Here is a 12,943-nt window from a genome sequence, read left to right as displayed (position 1 = left end):
GTGCTTAATATCTACCAGACACCGCAAAACATGTTGTGTGCAGAATCCCATGTAATCCCTCACAATCCTATGTGGTAAATACTTTTATTATTATAATTTTACAGATAAAAAAATCAGGTCCCAAAGAGATTAAGTAACTTGATTGAAATATCAAAGCTGGTGAGATGGAGCCAACTCAAACCCAGTGTTGCTGGACTTTAGTGTCATACTTTAACCACTAAGCTTCATGTAAATAAAGCACAAGCCTGGCATGTAGTATGTGCTCAATAAATAGCTTCTAAAATGATTGCCTTGCCATCTGCTTCTAGTCCTCTTAGACCTCCAGCTATGAGGCTCCAAAGGTGGGCAGGCGCAAGGAGGGGGCTCTTTACTAGTCATCTCATGGTGGCATCAAAGGTGGGACAGCTCCAGCTGGGGACAGACACCAGCATTGCTCAACACTAAAATTATAGCAATTTTCTAGTTGTAAAGAAGGAGCTCTCTGCCTCACCCTAGCCCTTTACCTCTCAGAGCTCCCACACCTGCTCTTGCTGCCATCCCAGCCCACCCATCCTCTTTGACAGGGCAAATCAGCAGAAAGTACTGGCTTTGGTTGGGAAACAAATACTCCTTAGGTGTTTGGTTTGAGTTTCTGGTCATGGTATCTTATTTCTTGAAACCTTATTTCTTGGCTTGCTCTCAAAACAAGATGTGATAAGAACATGGTGCCCTGACACGAGGGTGAGTTTGGCTGCCATCTCTGGATAGTTTATTTGTCTGGGGTCGGGATCCTCTTTAAATGTTATTTTTATATTAGAGAAAGAAAAACAGCTTGAGGAGGCCGAGAGAGTAACCTGGATGAGACCCCTTACTGATAGGTCGTCATAAATGGTGTCCCCTGTGCCAGAGTGGTTGGGAGACTGTGAAAGCAGCTGTTATGTCATTTACCCAGACACTCCAAGCCCCATCCTGTGTGTGGCTGACACCAAGCAGCATCTATGCCAGTGTCCCAAGGACCTAGACAGACATTACTGAGCCCTTTTCTGTGGGCTGTTGGAGATTGAAGTGGACAGATGGTGCTTTTATCTATCCAGTATCCATTTTACCCTCTCTTGGCAGCCCCCCAAGTGTTCTTTCAGGGAACTACAGTTCCTCCAATCTCAGAGTACATGGTTTTCCAAGAAGTTTAAATATGGGTTCCAGGAAATATACCTCTGATTCAGACTTATTCCATCAGCATAGCATATTCCCCTGGCCACACGGGTGGGGGTGGGGGTCTGAGGGGGGTGGGGGTGGCATTGATCTAATTAGTCCCAAAGGGGTGAATCCTGGACTTTTGTTGGAGCTAATGAGAGCTTTCCCCCCTGGATTTGGACCTGTGAGATGTAAGTGTGGAGATCCTGCTACCTTGCAGGGTGGAGCTGTCTAGAATGAAGACAAAACAGAGGGCAAAAGACCACAATATGATGAGAAAGACCAGGTCCCCATGACATTCACTGAACCCCAGATCAAACTGTACCTGAAGACCTACCACCCCTGGGTTTTTCAGTTACATTAACCAATAGAATCTTTTCTGTTTAATGCAGCTTGAAATGAATCTTCTGGCACCTACAGTTGAAAGAGTTCTGACATCAGAGCTAAAGAAACAAGACCTAACACCTTCAAAGGCTTCTGGGGGTGGTGTTCAGTCCCCGCACTTTCCCCAGAAAAAGCGCAGGAAAAGGTGGTCTCTAGGTATTGTTGGGCATCAATAAGGGGCTCAGAACTGCTGCTGCTACCTTAGTACTTGAAGTTGGCACTGGAGGAGATCTGAACTAAGAATCAAAGTAAAATATATCAGAACCCCTGGAGTAAATCAACTGGAACCAGCCCAGCCTGCCCCTGGATGCCCTGTTCAGTGAACCAATAAATCTCCATCTTCTTTAAACCAATTTGAATTGAGTTTTCTATTACTTGTGCCTGAAATCATCCTGACTGATACAGCCTACACTCTGAGAAATTTAATCTCAGTTAGTTCAGGATCTCCTCAGTTCTCCTGGGGTTGTGTCTAAGTTCCTGAGTACTTATATAAGTCTAAGATTTGGGGAGTGAGAGTAGGTACTTGGTCCTGATGTCTTTTCTTCTGTCTCTTACTTACGATTCCTAGTGTATCTAGTTATTTTCAACTATATGCTGGATATTGTTAGAATAGTTTGTGACTTTAGAAGCGGTAATTTCCCCAGAGAACATGTATGTTTGCTTCAGCTGGGCACCTATGGTCATTAATGATTTGGGACCACCTTAAGTCAAGTTCAAGGTCTGATACTCCCTGAGCCATTCAAATGAGGAAAATCTTGACTGCAAATCAATCTGGGTAGCATGCAAACTCAAGTGGACATCTGTCCCAAGAAGTCCTAATTCACCTAGTGGCCACAGAGAACCTTTGAGAAGAGTCTAGGGCTCAACAGAGCTCCTGCTCTGCTCAGCTAAGAGACATTCCCTCACTAGCTGAGTGACATTCAACAAAGCATTTGTTTTCTCTGAGACTTGATTTCCACATCCCTAAAATGGCTAAAAGAGTGCTGAGAGGAAAATTTATAGCACTAAATACATTAGAAAAGGGGGAAAGAGGAAGGTAGGAAAGATATTTTATAGTGATACAGAAAGATATTCAGGATACATTGTTAAATAGAAAAAGCAAAATGCAGAGCAGTGGACATAGAATGCCACCTTTTGTATAAAAAAAGGGGACTAGAATATGCATTTGTATGTCTCTATTCTGCACAAAGAAACACTGGCAGGGTACATGAAGCAATAGAAGTGGTTATCCTGAGGATTTATAATGGAGTGAACTGCTTGGCCTCTCTCACTGCATCTTGTTCAAGCCTGCTTTCTTCCCATTACCTTTAGGCTAATAGCTTCTACTTAATCTTGCATATAGACATGCTAGTCATTTGAGGAATTCTGCTTGCAGCTTAAGGAGATAAGGGAAGTATATATTGTTCATCAAAGATTGGCAGGAATCTAAGACTGGAGTCACATGACTAGCACAATATTTCTCGGACCCCTGCTGACACCCAGATGTCTGTGGTTGTCAATCATCTCTTGCCCCTCCCATTTCCCCTTCCCTTGACATAAAAGAAGCCTGAACTCTGTACTTTCTTAAGATGGATTCGAGGCACCAGGAAGTCTCCCACCTTCTCAGTTGGCGCCTTCTCAATCAATAAACCTTTGTTTACTCCAAACACTGACGTTTTGAGTTTTGATCTTTCAACGCATCAGACACATGGACTTCAGACCAGTAACAGATTGGCAGAAGATGGCCTGGGGGATGGGGAGGTAAGAGAGTGAGGTAGATGAGAAGAAGGTGAGAGTATGATTTATTATATTGCCCTGATTTTTTGGACCTTAAAATGTGCAACCCATTCAAAATAACAAAACATTTTTTAAAATATAAAGTATAAAAATAAAAACAAAAATGATGCATAATCTTCCTACCAGATAATCCCTGTTGACATCTTAAAATAATAATACACACACATTGTTACAAAATTCCAAAGCAGTATACAGAGGAGCAAAACTGAAAAGTGAGCCTCCCTTTCCCATTGTCCTTAAGGTAGCCCCCTCCTAACAGTTTCTTGTGTTTCTTCCAGAAATTTACCTTTTACAGTATTTATCCTGGTGCACTGTTCTAATTTTCTTCATGAACAGTATGTCTTGACCCCTATCAGTGTATGTAGAGAGTTTATATTTTATGGTAGTTGCTATAATGTAGATAATTTTTTCCCTATTGATGGACATTTGGGTTGTTTTGGGGTTTAATTTTTTTTTTTTTTTACTATTATCAGTAATGTGCTGATGGGCCATCTTGTTTAAACATCTTGAAATAATGAATTCACTTTGAACTTTTAGATGAGGTAAAAAAGGCATTCTGTAGAAAACAATAGTCTCCCATGATGCTACATTTCTTTTCCCCAAATATTTTTAAATATATAAATATATTTTGCAAAGAGGGAGAGAGAGAATATGAATGAATCTAATCTTCAACTCCCACCCAATAGTGGAGGCCCCAAGAGAAGGTGGTGCTGGAATGAAATGTTGCCTTAGAGACCAGCCAGTTGGTCTCTAATTGCTATTAGCCCAGAGAGATAAAGCGCCTTGCCCCTAGCCAGGCTGGGACGCAGCTCGCCCTGTGCCCACACAGAGCTCTTTCTCCTGAGCAGCCCCCCAGTCCTTCCATCTGTCGGTAGAATTACCCCATCTCTGAAGCCGTCACTTCTCAGGTCTCGCTGTGGCTCCTTCTGGATGGTCTGAAGGCTGCTTTGAATCTGCTCCTTAGGGTCTGCTGCCCTCTTCTGGCCATAAGGATTCACCACAATTGTTACAGGACTGCCTCATCCATTCCCCTCTACTGTCACATGGGGAAACTGAGGCAGCAAGTGAGGAAGTGACTTGCTTAAGAACACAAAGCAAATCAGCTCCTCAAACCAGAACATAGGCCTTCCGACCTTCCTTCTAGCACTGCTCCCAGCATACCTGGGAGTGGAGGGAGTTGGAGGGAGTGAAGAAGACATAGGACATGTCAGATTGGACTCCCAGGCTGGGGAATCCGCCTTCCACACATACCCCAGGAACTCTCTGGAGCAGGTGACCCCTGGATTGAAAGGAACAAATGAGGGCTGAACGCTGCTGTGCTTTGGGCAGTGGGCCTGTCATCTTCTCTGGGCCTCTTCAATTCCCCCCTTAGAGCATGGGTGGGTCTAATAATGACCTCGGCATAGGCCATGCTTCCCCAAAATCCATCATTTGCAGGCCCCTTTGTGGACTTTGCTATATTCACGCACCACCCGGACTATAATTTACCGAATACTTTTCTTTAGGTTGTCTCATTTTAAATGTAAAGATCCCAGGAAATGCATCGCCTTCCCCTGGGTGACACTGTGTGGATGCACCTGGCTGCCTAGGAATTGCCCTGGAGTCCTGTTTCTTCATCTAGTGCAAGAAGACTTGATCCTCACTCTGAGTTCTTGCTTAAAAAAACAAGCACCCCTAGGAAATGAGAACCGGTAACCTTCAGGTCCTCACCTTGCTGTGTGTCTTCATGATGCTACTCAGTCCTCGTTACAGTTCTAGGGGGTGGGTGTTATCTGGATGGGAAATCAAGGCACGGACAGGCTAGCTACTTGCTCAAGGTCCCCCAGCTGCTAAGGGGTTGAGCTGAATTTGGCCCCACCCTATTTCCAACGCCAGTGCATGTAATCTTGCTTGTCCTTTGAAATTAAAAGTAAATGATGCAAAGCTATAGTTACGAGACAAGGACGGGGGCAGCATCTGTGCTGTGGAGGGATTTTTTGTGCAGGAGGAAGACAGACAGTAGACATATGAGTAGGTGGGGTAGGTCATGTTTGGCCTATGGGAATATAGGAAGATCAGAGGACAGGTGCCCATGAAGGCCATAAGTCTGGGGGAGTAGGGACAGAGAGGAGATGGAGTGGGTAGAGGGCCTTCCAGGGCCTGCCTTTTTGATGCCCTGGGGAATGTCACTGACCCTGCTGGGTACCCTGTGGCCTCTTCTGATCACTTACATGCTATCTGGTAACATTTGCTCCATGGGAGCCTCCTTGATGGGGTGGCTCTGCCTGGGGCCTTCTCCTGGGGTAGAACTGGGCCACTGGGGGACAGGCAGAGGGAGATGGGGATAAGGGTTCCAGCAGAAGTACAAGCTAGACTCCTAGCTCTACCACTCGATGCCTCTGATCTTGGCTTCAGTTTCCTCACTTGCCAAATGTCCCATGGTAAACACGGAGATGCACAGCCCAGGTTGCCCTTCATGGAAGCACTTACTGCCCAGCTACAGGGAGTAGAGACAGCAAATCGTCTCCAGCTGTCAGCTCCTTCTGTGACAGTTTCAGAGAAACACTCTGCCCTTCTTGGGGCTGCCCACATATCTGGTGACCAAGTGAGGTAGGAGTGTAAAGGCCCAGTCGTTTCAATCCAGCGAGGGACACTGTGGCAGGTAAAACTCCCTCCAGTGCTATTGAGAGAAGTACGGCAGGGAGGAAGACGGCCGATATTTCAGGCAGGTAATCATTTTCACTTAGTGACTCCACAGACATTTCTTGAACACGTTATGTGCATGGCCTTGTGCTAGGAGTTGGCAAGTTTTGGAGAAAAGCATCCGGGGAAGGTCTCTGACCTTGATTGCCCTTACGGGAGATTCCTCAGCCCCAGGAGCTTCGGACCTTTTCCTCATTGGTTCCTTCCTTATTTGATTTCTTTCCACTGAATAGTTGAAGCCTTAATAATAAAAACAAGCTTCAACCAAAGAGTAAATAAATAGGCAAAAGGCTTCTTCAGTATTGAGGATTAGCTACTTCTAAGATTATTAACCCTCTTCTGATCCTTATTGCTACATGCACTGTTTCTATTTCAGAGTTTTTACCATAAAACCATGTTGGGTCCTCTTCTTGTCACTTGGAATTATTTTGTAGAGCTCGTTCCTCGCTTCAAATCATACCTGCTGTTGGCTAGGCATTACATAAGCTTCTAGCTCGTCACTAAGATAGAAAATATATTTATAATTACATTTGCATGCATTGAGTGGGTTCTTTTGTTTCTCTTAAGTAACTTACACTAGGTATCACCCCAGAAGTAAAGTCATGCAAAGTATATGATCAGTTTTGCCAACATGCCCTCCAGGAAGCGTGGTTGAATTTATAGCGCCACCAGCAAGAACGCAAAAGTTTCTCCCCACCTCTCCCAGTTTTGTTTTACACCTTCTAAAATTTTGTTGTTAATTTAACAGGCTGATGTTCATGGTTCTCATTTTAAATTCTATTTCTGTTTTGGTCACCTCTCTTAAGGAACAGTGCCCCATCTTGGCAGGAGATGGCGCTGTGATTCTGTGCTTAGGCTACCTGAGAAGAAGCCATGCTGCTAGGGTGGGTTGTGTGTATGTACCCTGAGAGGGGATGTTAAGAAATCTCCTGGTTTCCCCTGAAGCCCCAGTTTCCAACCTGAGTTCAGAAGACTTGGTTTTGGTGAGGAGGTGACACCACACCTGCTGAGGTGGCCTCGCCCTTCCCAGGCAGCATATCTTTCACTCTCTCAAAGTTCCATGGAACCCAAGTTTATGAAGTGTCTGTTGCAGGCCTGACATAGTTCACACCTTCCAAAACACTCATAAGCAAGTGGAGAAAAATATACAAACAAAATCAACTTTAAAGGCTGTACTTCCTATAAAACGGGTTCAAAGTGTCACGAGTTATTGGGAATTGGAGTGATTGCTTCCTACTCTAGGTATGTGGGGTCTTGGAGGATGTGAGGGCTGAGCTGGGCCTGCTGGGGAGTGGAGTCTGGCCAAGAGAGTGGGGGGGAGTGGGAGCAGGGTTTGGAGGCCTGACCAAGAGCCACTGTGAGCCTGGAGCTCAGGGGGAGACAAAAAGGAAGGAGAGGCTGGGATGACAAAGAGACAAACTGGTGGGGCCTGAGTGCCAAGCTAAGAAGCACAAATTGGACTTTGTGAGTGAAGGTATGCTGATGGGAGTTCTACAGCAAGAAAATGGTGGGGTCATATTTGTGCTTTGGCAAAATTAGCCTGAGGTTTAACTGATTCAGTGGTTTTCCCCGTGAGTTCTGTAGATACCGTTTCCTACCCATCTCAGAAGTGGTCCACATGATTTTCCAGCGCTCCCTTCTCCAGGTGCTGTCTTTCCTTGGCCCCTGTGGCCACAGTGCTCTTTTCCCCCTCCTGCCCCTGGAGCCCCTCCTTAGCCCCCGCTGCAGCCTCTTCTCCATGCAGCCGTTAAACACTGCACTTCATCAAGGCTCCTCTCACTCTTCGCTCTCCCCTGGGTCATCTCAGCTCCGCTTTCTCAGCTTAATTACACCTTACATCAAGATGACTCGCCCAGGGCTCCTTTCTGCGCTCCACACCATATATCCAACTGCTTACTCGACAGCTCTTGTTAATGTTTCGGAAGCATCTTTAATTCATGTCCCAACCCCCCCACCCGACCTCCCCTGTGCTCCGTAGCTGAGCAGACACACGGCCATTCACCCTGCTAGGCCAGGTAACAACAGCAAAGGCATGCTTGCCACCTCTCTCTTCCTCACCCCCATTCCCAACCTCTCCCCAAGTCCACTCAACCCTGTTTCCCCAGTACCAGTCAGAACTGTCTGCTTCTTTCCATCTCTTCCACCCCTGACCCAGGCCAAAGCCACCAGGGCTTTTCAGTGGGGCCACTGAGGAACGTCCTAATTGCTCCTCCTGCTTCCACTCCGGCTCCTCTCCAAGCCACTCTTCACACTGTGGCCAGAGCCACCTTTTCAAAATCAAGAACTGGCCATGTCACTCACTGTCTCAATGAAATCTCCACAGTGGCTCCCTTTGCTTTTTGTACCCTTTGATTAAGCTAATACAGAAAAGAGCACAAATCAAAGGTAAAATTGAAGAGATTTGAAACCAACTGCCATGAAAGGAGACAGAACCTTGCCAGCCATACCCCTCAAAATAGAATTGCCTCCTTCCCTCACCCCCAGAGCAAGTACTATTCTGACCTTTATGACAGCTTATTTTTGTATCCAAGCAAGTGTCTCTAAATATTATAGTTCACCTTTGTTTGGGTTTTTACACATTTATATATCTGCTAGCTCTCTTTCAAACTAGAGGTCCCCCTCCACCTCTTTGCCTTCCCTCTTGCAATGTATTTGTCTTGTAGAATTCACATTGCTTTCAAAATAAGAAAAAAATTTCCTTCCATGCCTGTAAGGCTTTATTTGGTCAGATCATCCAAATGAAACCTTCAGCCTCATCTCCCACCAGGCTGCTTTTCAGCCTCTTTTCCACCCCATGCCCACCTTGATTCGGTGCCCATGGCAACACTTTCTCCATATCTCCGCAGGGCTTTTACAAAGGCCATTCCCTCTGCCTGAAATGTTCTTCCCTCCCTTGTGTCTCCCAGTTAACCCTAGCTTATTTTTGTATCTCAGTTGGAGCATTCCCTTCTCAGAAAAGCCTTCTCCACCTTCCTTGACTTGGTCAGCCCCCTGCCAGAGGCTCTCACAGGCCCCTCCTTTCTCCTTCACCACAGAGGTCAAGGGCATGGGTTTCCACTTATTTGTGAGATGATATAGGTAATGGCCATCCTCCTCCTGAGGGTAGGGGTTAGGTCTGCTTTTGCTCATCATTGTTTCTCCACTATCTAGTTGGGTGCTTGGCACATAGTAGGTGGTCAATTAAAAATTTGCTGACTGCTGCCCAGGGAGAGAGAGCCAGCAGACACCAACACAATTAGGAGAGAGTCTGGGTCTGAAGACCTGGGTTGAGGAGCCCCGGTTTCCTCAGAGGTAAGAGCTGACACTGTGGGGGTAGCTGGTGTTGCCTGGCAAAGAATGGAGCAGTGAGAAAAGGGTAGGGGCTCCCCCCAGAATACCCAGGGTCCTTCTGCCCACCCCACCCACCATCCATAGAGTAGGAGCTGGGCCTGGGCTGGGGTGGCTGGCAAAGCACCTGAGTCCTACCACTCCCACTCTACTTGGGGCCACTGGGCCAAGCTAAGTGGAAACAAATATTCCCTGGTTTTCCCGGCCCAGTCCTGGTGGGCCAGCAGCCCCTCCCTGTCAGCCCCTGCTCCCCCCACCCCGTTTTTTCTCCCTTTGACTAATGGGGTGATAGGAAGGTTGGGGACATGGCTAGGGTTGAGCAATGTGGAAGATGGGAGGCACCTGGGCTCTCTGGGGAACCGGGGCCTGGGGTGGGGGTTCCCTTGGACAAAGGCCCAGAGGGAGTCTCAGAGGAAACTTGGCCTGCAATTCAGGGACTAGCCTGGCTAAAGCTTGGATGTTTGAGTTCCCACCCTCTCAGTGGGGAAGGTGCATTCTCTCGACTTCAGGTGGGCTGGGAAAAGCTGGAGTGGAAGGATCTGGGGTACAGAGGGGAGAGGAAAGTAATTATTTTATCTATCTTTTTCCTTCCTTCTATCTCTCTAGAGAGTTGGCCTTGCCTCTGTTCTCCTGGGACCCAGAGACGCAGGGCCCTTAGGAATTCTTAAGTCCTGTCACCATCCTAAAGGAATGAGAATTAGGTCCCATGGCTGGGAAAGGAGGAAGGGAGGGTAGTGGGGAGGGAAGAGAGAGAGGTTATTGGGAGGGGAAGGGTCACAGGCCCAAATTCCTGGGCTCCTGCAGCTTCAGTCATTCTGAGAAACAAAGAAACAGAGAAAGTGATTTAGAGACAGACACAAATAGAGGCCGAACTATGGAGATGGGAGAGACGTGAAGACACTGAAAGAGAAAGAGAGAATCCGACAGAGACAGAGGGCTCTGCTTGTGCCTGCAGCAATTCTGATGTTATCTCTCTCCAGGTGCCTCTCTCCCCCTCCGCAGTCCCCAACTCTGCCCCCCCTTCCTCTCCAACCCCACAGCCAGACACCCATGTCTCTCCTTTCCCTCTCTCTTTTGCACCAGGGCCTAGATGTGGAGTTATCAGGTTCGTGGGACTTAAGGCAGAGCAGTGTGTGTGTGTGTGTGTGTGGGGGGGGCAGTGCCCAGAGGACAGAGAAAGGGGGATTAGAGTGGCACCACTCCATTCAAGCTGCTCATGTCTGGTTGCTGTGTTCCCATTCCAATCTCTTGTGACCGTTCCTCTACTTGCATGTCTGTGCAGAGGTTGTGTGTGTGTGTGTGATCTCCAGGTAGGCAGGCATGAGTCTCATCCTGAGCCAGCCCATTTGTGTGTCCACCCATATGTGTGGGTAATCCAGCATTGTCTGGGGGAGATGAGGCTGTCCTGTGGTTTCTGTAGTTATATGAAAGTCTGTGCCAAGCTGTGTGTGTGTGTGTGTGGGGGGTGCTTGTGAGTGCATGCATCTTGATCTGTCTTTGTGTGCCCTGTCTCTATCTCCTGGTCCCCCAGTCCTTCTCTGTGGAAAGTCTTCTAAGGTGACAGTGATGACTTGAAGTCTCAATAACTTCTGAACTCACCTATCTGAAGGTTTGGAGGGCATAAGGGCAGAAGTCATTGCTCTGGCTCTGCCAACTCCTAGATGAGGGTGCAGAGAAGGCAAAAGGGAGTGAGCAGAGGCAAGTTTCCCTTGGAACCTAGGCTCTGGTAACTGGGGCTTCCGGAGGCCTGTCCATCACAGCCCACAGCCCACACCTCCACTTTCCCAGGGCTTCTGCAGGCGCCACTGAGCCAACTGATTCTGGAATGGGACTCTGGGGTGGGAGGAGAGGACAAGGAATTGGGGAGTCCAGGGATGGGCAAATAGTCTGCAAGATCTGACCAGAGAGAGTACTGCAGGAGAGGTGGGGCAATCTGTGTGTGTTTGTAGGAAAGGTGGGGGGCGGGGGCAGAAAGGCCTCCTGCGGGGGAGAAGGCTTCTTGGCAAACACCCCAGTTTCCTGAGCTGATCCCTGCTCCCTGCCACTGCTCCCAATTCTGTTGTTTCAATAACATCATTTTTATCCACCCCACAGAGAGACTGTGTCTTAGAAGGGGGAGGCGAGGGGCAGGGCTAGGGCATGAGGGGGTGGTAGTGGAGAGAGGATGGGGTCTGGAGGCAGCTGGGACCAGATTTGGGGCGCTCCCTCCTCAGGCAGAGGCAGGGCGGTCCCAGAGCCCTGGTCCCCTGATGACAAAGACAAATACATTAAAATTCTTGCCTCGGAGAAGAATGCAGGATAGGGAGAGCATTTCATAATCTGCAATAACAGTAGCAGGGTGGGGGCAGGGGGTTCAGAACCCAGGCAGTGGATGGGGGGGCTGGTCATTGGCCACCTGCAGCCTCCAGGGACCCCCACAGAGCCACCAACAGTCTGTTCAGCACCATCTGGCCTGAGTGTGTACCTAACCTGGGCACGTCTTTGACTGTGCAGTGCCCAGAGTTGGCATTGCCTTGCAGAAACAGCAAATGCGCACAAAATTAATAGGTGCAGGGGCTGTGCATGGCATCTGGACGCTATGAAGGGCTAAAATGGGAAAGGCAGCACTTGGACCACGGCCTCCTCACTAACTCCCTCAGCCACCAGCTCCTCCCCCAGAGCCCCCTCCCGTTCTCCAGAGGGTCCCAACCCCTCACCAGAACTCTCTGTACCCAGAAATTAGACCAACACAGCCCAGACCAACCAGGGCCCTGGGACGGGGCTTCCAGCAAACCCACAAACTCCCTATGTGCCTAGGCTAACATTTCTCCATTTCTTTCCCCCACTTCTCACCCTTCCTTTCCTTTCCCAGATCTGCCTCCTACTGTGGGGTAGGCACCTACGGTCTTTTGTCACATCCTCTTGCTCCCCAGTCTCATCTTGACCCACTTGCCTCCAGTCTCTGGGGTGCTCAGAATCTTGCCTTCTCTCTGCTCACCAGGGGTGTTTTTCTTGGAAGTGGCTTCCCTGTCCAAGCTCAGGGGCTCCCCCACTCAAAGCACCAGGAGTTTTGCTCTGGGAGCCTGAGGTGTCTGCACCTAGATCTGTTCTCCCCACCGCAGTACTTTCCTAAAAATTGATGGCCACTCTAGATAGATGATGGTGGTTCGAGACTGGCCCTTGCTGTGGAATGTCTCGCACCACCTGTCCTTCAGCACCCCGGGGGCATGTGGGGCCGGAGGGGAGGAGCACAGACTGCAGGCGTTGCCAGCCCAGGGCCGTGATGAATGGAGCTGTCCCTCCTTCCCACGGAGCCTTTGATCTCCCCACGTGGGGAGGGGGCCAGGGGCATCAAAGACATTTTTGTGGCATTAGAGAATCGAATAAATGCCATCTCACCTGCAGCTGGCTCTCCCGCCCCTCCTGGCCCCACCAAGTTGGGGAAGCAGCGTGAGGCAGGAACCCGCGGATACGTGAGGCCCGGCTGCGGCGAGTTCTGAGCCCGCACTCTCTCGCAAGTCTGCAGCCTCTTCTCTATCGCTCGCTGGAGTGTGAGCGCTTGAGCGGAGGCCATCAGGAGGTTCCTCGTGCTGTCTAGTCTCCCCTCCCCACACCCCTCCCC

Source organism: Miniopterus natalensis, chromosome 8 (genome assembly GCF_054644295.1).
Source record: "Miniopterus natalensis isolate mMinNat1 chromosome 8, mMinNat1.hap1, whole genome shotgun sequence".
In the NCBI taxonomy this organism is placed as follows: Eukaryota; Metazoa; Chordata; class Mammalia; order Chiroptera; family Miniopteridae; genus Miniopterus; species Miniopterus natalensis.
Note: the sequence above shows the minus strand (reverse complement) of the source record.